This window comes from Mirounga angustirostris, unplaced genomic scaffold (genome assembly GCF_029215605.1).
Source record: "Mirounga angustirostris isolate CCGP_5_RB_7025 unplaced genomic scaffold, mMirAng1.0.hap1 SCAF_9, whole genome shotgun sequence".
Lineage (NCBI taxonomy): Eukaryota > Metazoa > Chordata > Mammalia > Carnivora > Phocidae > Mirounga > Mirounga angustirostris.
Genome location: NW_026991717.1, coordinates 25,845,165 through 25,851,857, shown reverse-complemented (window position 1 = coordinate 25,851,857; position 6,693 = coordinate 25,845,165). Strand labels below are relative to the sequence as shown.

The 6,693-nt window shown below is 39.6% G+C and overlaps 1 non-coding gene across 1 annotated transcript; it reads left to right on the top strand.

Annotated features, from left to right (window-relative positions):
* The first annotated feature begins 5,355 nt into the window (after positions 1 to 5,355).
* On the top strand, positions 5,356 to 5,427 carry TRNAE-UUC (transfer RNA glutamic acid (anticodon UUC)). The gene has a single exon. It is a non-coding gene; the product is annotated as a tRNA-Glu (tRNA).
* Positions 5,428 to 6,693: the final 1,266 nt, after the last annotated feature.

Here is a 6,693-nt window from a genome sequence, read left to right as displayed (position 1 = left end):
CAGAGGTTGCCATAATTTACCAACAACGTTGAAAATGTATAAGATACTACTAATAATGAGTCGAGAAACTAAAAGCAATTTTCTCAACTATCAATAACCAAAGAACAAATTTCAAAAATCATGCTAAAGACTGCTTTATCTTTCTATTCCCTCCATAGAAAATATTACATTCTCTGTCATATGAGGAAAGGACCAAAGAATATGCAGCAAAAAAAAAAAAAAGTAAAAAAGAAGTAACATAGGGGGCATTAGAAGTTAATAAAAAAATTTTCTAGATTTTTTAAATATTTGTGATATTTTTCATTTGTTAAATGTGTGATTTGTTGTGACTTCTTCTTACTCGAAATGAATATCCACTTCCATAAAGAATTTTGTATTCATGATTTTGTATTCCTTTTTTAAAAATAGATCCCAACATTTGTGTAAGCTCAAAGTCCCACTTGAATAGGCTTCTACTTAACCAGTAAAAATTTAAGCCAGCATACACTCAGTTATCTCCCCGACAACTTCATTTCTACTGAAGACCAGGCACAGCTTCGCTATTAATGTCATAGTCTTTTTTTTTTTTTAAGATTTTATTTATTTATTTGAGAGAGAGAGAATGAGAGAGAGCACATGAGAGGGGGGAGGGTCAGAGGGAGAAGCAGACTCCCTGCCGAGCAGGGAGCCTGATGTGGGACTCGATCCAGGGACTCCAGGATCATGGCCTGAGCCGAAAGCAGTCGCTTAACCAACTGAGCCACCCAGGCACCCAATGTCACAGTCTCTTTAATGGTTGCTGCAATCTCTTTAATCCTGTGCTAATTCTCCGAAGCAATGACTGTTTTTTTAACATGCTTGGAAATGCAACTTATTTTAAAGGAGTCCATATTTTAGAGAGGATTCATAAATGCTTTTTATATGTTGAAAGGAACTTTTTCTGCCCCTAATAATTCAGGAGTTCTCATTGATTTAAATAATGTTGAAGTTGTGAATCACATTTCAACTCTGCTCTTACACACCCAGAATAAATTTGTTAAACAAATACTCTGTGACTGCTCTCTTTCCACCCCTCAGCCCTTTTCTAAAATAAATATTACCGAGTAGGCTTTCATCTTTTCATGGTGACTTTAAAAGCAAAGTATTTATGTCCTGGAATCAAGTATAGTTTTTTGTTTTGTTTTATTGTTGTTGCTGTTGAGGTTGGAAAAACTCAGATTTTAATTAAATTGCATGCTTTCTTTAAGTCTTTCCTGTTATTAGGTAAATCTGGACACTCACAGTTAGGGGAAGAATTGTGCTGAAACATGGAATTTCCATTTTAGTAAATCAAAACCAGTGGGGTTATTGGCAATTCCATGTGGCTAGCCATAATATAATGAAAAATTACTTTTTAAATAAAAGTTTGGTTTGGCTGAGAGAATAATCAAAGATGCTCTACAGAAGTAATGCCAGTTTTTTGCCTGTTTTGTTTCGTGTGTTAGAACAAGAATAAGGATCGTTACCATCTTCCTTCCCAACTGGACACATTTTTGGAAACACAAGTGGAGGAACGCGGACTTGACAAAAAATACTTCCATAATCTTACTCTCATTGAAAAGAAAATAAACCAATCAAAAATTGTTGCATATCTATTGGGTACTAGGCCCCATGCTTGGTATGGACAGGGAAGAGAAACAGTACAGACATGTTCTTACCCCAAAGTGCTTACATTCTATTAGAGGTTTTCTGAACACATACAAACAGAAATATGATAAAAACTGCAAAATCTTAACCAATTGTCAAACAAATGATACGGAGAAGAAGCATTGCCAGATTCCAGCAAAAGAATGAAAGCAGGGACACCTGGGTGGCTCAGTTGGTTAAGTGTCTGCCTTCGATTTGGCTCAGGTCATGATCTCAGGGTCCTGGGATGGAGTCCAGCATCGGGCTCCCTGCTCAGCGGGGAGCCTGCTTCTCCCATTACCTGCCTCTCCCCCTGCTTGTGCTCTCTCTCTCTCTCTGACAAAAAAAAATAAATAAAATTTTAAAAAAGAATGAAAGCAGAAGAGAAAGAGCATACACCCAAATGCACAGAGAACACATGAAATCTCTCCAAGGAATGTGGTCAAATATTGGCTCTGTATGCTTAAGCATGTCACTTTAGCTTTCTTCACAGAGGTCTGGGCACAGAGGTCTGGGCAGTCTGGTGAAATGCAGGTAACTTCCTCCATCAGAACCAAACACCAGCTGGAAAAGCCATCATCCACCAGATCCATCAATGGAGAAGCCATGGTCTATCTGGTTCATTGACTGGGAGCTGAGTGAGGTTGGCTAGACTGAGCCTTCTGCCAGAGCTGGGGGCCCCAGTGGCCACTGGCAATTAGCACTGAGCAAGTACCACCTTCATTTCAGGCAGGATGCTTAGAACTTGCCTTCACAATGACTCAATGAGCTATATATGAATGGGAATGGGGGCATGGTGGGGGGACACACATTTTCCAAGATTCAGTAGTTTTTCCAAAAATTAGCAGGGGTCAACTTTTGGATTTAGGATTTATACCAGGTATATCTGACCTCAAAAGACAAGAGAAATTTATACACACAAATACATACACACATATTATTCATATTATTTTCACCTTCAGGTTACCCAAGTTAATAAAAAATTTATTATCAGTAATATTATACTTGCCAAATTACGACTCATAGAAAGACACTAGAATTTAATACTTTTTATTCAGAATATATATTGTCCTTGGAATTTTCCATTCCTTTATAGAGAAACTGCTCTCTAGTTTTTATTTATTTCAGCACATTCCAATATTATCCTTATCATGGAGTCAACACAAGATGATCTGCTAAAAGGATTTCACTAAATCTGTTAGTTGGATGATTTAAATTCCTGGTTATTTTTGAGGTTCTAGCCTTGAAAATCCCCAAGGTTATCTTTCAGATCTTAAATCTAAACTCTAAATTACTAAAATACATTAAATATGCCATAAAAGAAATGTGAGATATTAACTCCAAATTTTTTTAATTGAGTTAAAACTACCAAATGGAAGGATTCTGATGCACCGCTCTCTAAAACAAATCAAAACATTCAAGCCTTTCTACTGTACTTCAGTTTTCACCAAAAACAGAAACAAAACCATAACCATTGCCTGAGGCACTTAATCACCTACTAGAAAATTCTTTTCCGTGTGTCTTGCCCTTATCATTTTAGGAACCTAAGCATTACTTGTATTACTAACAAACCCCAAATTACAGTGACTTAATGCAACAAAACTTAATTTCTAAACGTAACAACGTGATGTATGTGTTGGTGGCTGGCAAGTGGCTTGCATTTCCAGGGTTTCTCTCATTGCATCTTGAGGCTCTGGTCCCCCTTGCCTCAGCTGGAAGGGGCTGGGAAAGAGACTGTGCCCAGCATGGCAGGGGAAAGCCAGCCAGCCATCACTATTCATGTTTCAGCATGGTAGTGAATGACCTTGAAGTCTGTGCTGTGCTCCTTGTTCTCCTGTGTGGGATCTGCAGAGAGTATGAAGCCCCAACACTTTCTACTGGGAGCACTGCCTCCCATACAGTCCTCCCTAATACCCTGCATCATAGGGTGCCTGGCTATGGGCAACACAGAATTAAAAATGCTGGATTAAATATACATCTTCCACATTTCAATAATTGCCAAGTTGTTCCTCTCCATCCCCACAGCCCATTTCCATCGTCTGAGTTTGTGTCCTCACTTCTTCCTTAACACTGGCTATCTTAGCATTGGGTTACATTGTGTTGCCATGGTTACACATGAGCCTGTGCTTTTTCCTGAAATCTATTGACTAATCAGAACTCCTTGCCTCCCCATCCACTATTCATTCATGTCCTTGACCCCTATCCCTGTGGGTTTCCCCAGATGCTAAGATTCAATTGTACAGTAATAATAGTCACCTTTTCCTATCAAACATGTTTCAAACATTTTCTTCCAACCTGTAGCTAGAATGTTGACATATTGATATTATTTATGGTCCCTTTCATGCCAAAAAAAAGTTTTCAATTTTTTTTTTTTTTTTAAGATTTTATTTGAGAGAGAGAGAGCAAGCGAGCGAGCACACAAGCAGAGGGAGGGGCTGAGGGAGAGGGAGAAGCAGGCTCCCCACTGACCAGGGAGCCAGACCCAGGGCTCCAACCCAGCACCCTGGGATGGGAACTGAGCGGAAAGCAGACGCTTAACTGCGCCACCGAGGCGCCCCAAAATGTTTTCAATTCTTAAGAATCTTTTTATTTTTCAAAAGACATTTGAAATTCTTAGAGATTAAGAATATTTTAATCCCTTCACCCGTCTTTGATTTTTACCCAGGGTGATCCTGGCCCTCCACTGTGGTAATGTTATTGTGCCCTAAAGTGTGTCTATTACTTTCACAGCAGTGTGTCTTGGTGTTCAGCGCCTGAGAAGCAGTTCAAGAACAATACTGGTTTTTTAAAAATTAAATAGAAATGCTTGGTCATAAACACATTTAGGAAATCCTGACACTGTGCCTCCTTGATCAAGTTTTATCAGTTTCTAAGAACTTCCTATTTCCCACATACTAACCAACACTTGACATTTTCACACTTTTGCTTTTTGTCCAAATGCTAGCTGGGAGCCAGTGAGGTTGAGATTTTTTCCAAATGGTTTTGTCCGTGGGGTTCCTCTCCAACTAATGGCCTATTCACAGCAAGTTCTCATTTTTATATTGCAGTGCTTGTCTTACTATAAATCATGTGTAGTTTATCTATATGATACCAATCTTTTATATGTTTATCTCCCAGTCTGTGGTTTGTTTTTTTACCCGCACCGCCCCCTCCCCCCCCCCCCCCAAGTATGAGTTGCTTACATAGTGCAATGTGTGGATTTTTCCTTTGTGGTCCTGGGTGTTTTGCTGATTTTAATAATGTAAGGCCATTCCTAAACAAGATTGTAAAGTAGTCTCCGAAGGCTTTTTTGCCCAAAACGCTCCCCACGGGTTATTCGGCGTATGCAGGCTTCTAAATGCAAAATTCCTATGACCTAAAACCCTCATGATTGGAAGAATCTGGTCTAATAAAAGGTTACCCGCAGAGTCAACCCAGGGAACTGGGACCTGGGAAGCCAATCTCATAACGTGTTCCTTAAGCCATTCAAACCATTCTTTTCCAAATTTCACCTCCGCAGCTTTTTAACAGAGATTTCTGGAGATTGCACCTTCCCTGGGCGGGGTGAGAGGAGGGCATAGAGAAAGAGCAGGGAGCTCACCGCAATTGCTGAATGCCGAAAAGTCACGCAGGCGCAGAAAGCTGGTGCGGCAGGAGGCGGGACCGGACACTGAAAGCGGAAGCAGACGGGAGTGTTTCAATTCACTTACACTGCAGCTTGCTTCCGTCGCCTCCCACATGGTCTAGCGGTTAGGATTCCTGGTTTTCACCCAGGCGGCCCGGGTTCGACTCCCGGTGTGGGAATGGAAAAGTTTTTAGAACCTTCATTAAAAAAAAATTACCATTCTACATTTGGATCCTTCTTAGCAAGAATGCACTAGATATAGTTGTTGAAAGCTGTAATTCCATAGGGGGAATGTTGACGCCTGAAGACGCATCATGTGATTCTCCACTTTGGAAATCTTGCTTCTGTAATCAATATTGTCACTTCTGCCCATCATAAAATTCATTTAAAATGTCCCAATAAATCATAATATTTAATGGTCAAATTATTAGACAAAGGAATTCATTTTTTGTTCCACCTTTATTCAGATAATTTACATATAATAGCGTGTAAGTTTAGAGGTGCACAACATGATTTTATATATATATATGTGTGTGTGTGTGTGTATACACACATATATATTTACCCAGTAAGGTGAGTTAATACCTCCATCACCTCATAATTACCATTTCTTTTAGACTTCTTAGAATTTCTTAGATTCTGGCCAATTTACTGCTTTTATGTCCCCACTAAGTGTTTCTGGCCAAAGACTAAAGAGATGGTGAACAAAAGGAAGAGAGGAAAAGGGGCCTGAGAAGGCTAAACCCAAGGACAGCTAATATTTGAGGACTCAGTAGGAAGGGTGGGGTGCTTCCCCAAGCTGAAGCAAGAATCACTGTGCCCGGGATATAAAGGAATGAGAGGGCTCCAGATAGAAGTACAGCTTTAACGGAGGTTTAACAGGGATAGAGTGAAGGAAAAAATCAAATCCATTCACTTACCGAACTTTTACAGAACACGTTGTGGGAAAACTGAAGCATGGAATCAGCTCCTGGATAGAATGAATCACACATTGTTGTTAGGTTGAGGTCAGCACTCAACAAATTCAAACTTTCAGAAGCAGAACGAGCCTTGAAACTTTCTCAGCTTCTAAACCATTTCCAGGATAAGAATAAAATATTTTTCTAGGAATAGGCCTACATACTTTTAATTATAATGAAAGTCTAGATGAGTAGTGGTTAAAGCACACAATGCCATCTCCTTTGAAAGTTCTGTTGTTTGAACCAGTCCTATGCCATCACCAGGATTGATCAAATCATATGGGCAAACTCATGCTACCCCAGTTGCAGATATCTTGGGCTTGATTTGGACGGTAAAACCACTAGAGAAAATATCCAGGGTCTCTGAACCATCCATAAAGAAACAACTTGAGTTGCAGACAGAGATAAGATTTTCATGGGGATATTGTGCATATTCTATTCACGCAGAGGCAGTGACTTCCATAACAATTGAATTTTCTATTCTCA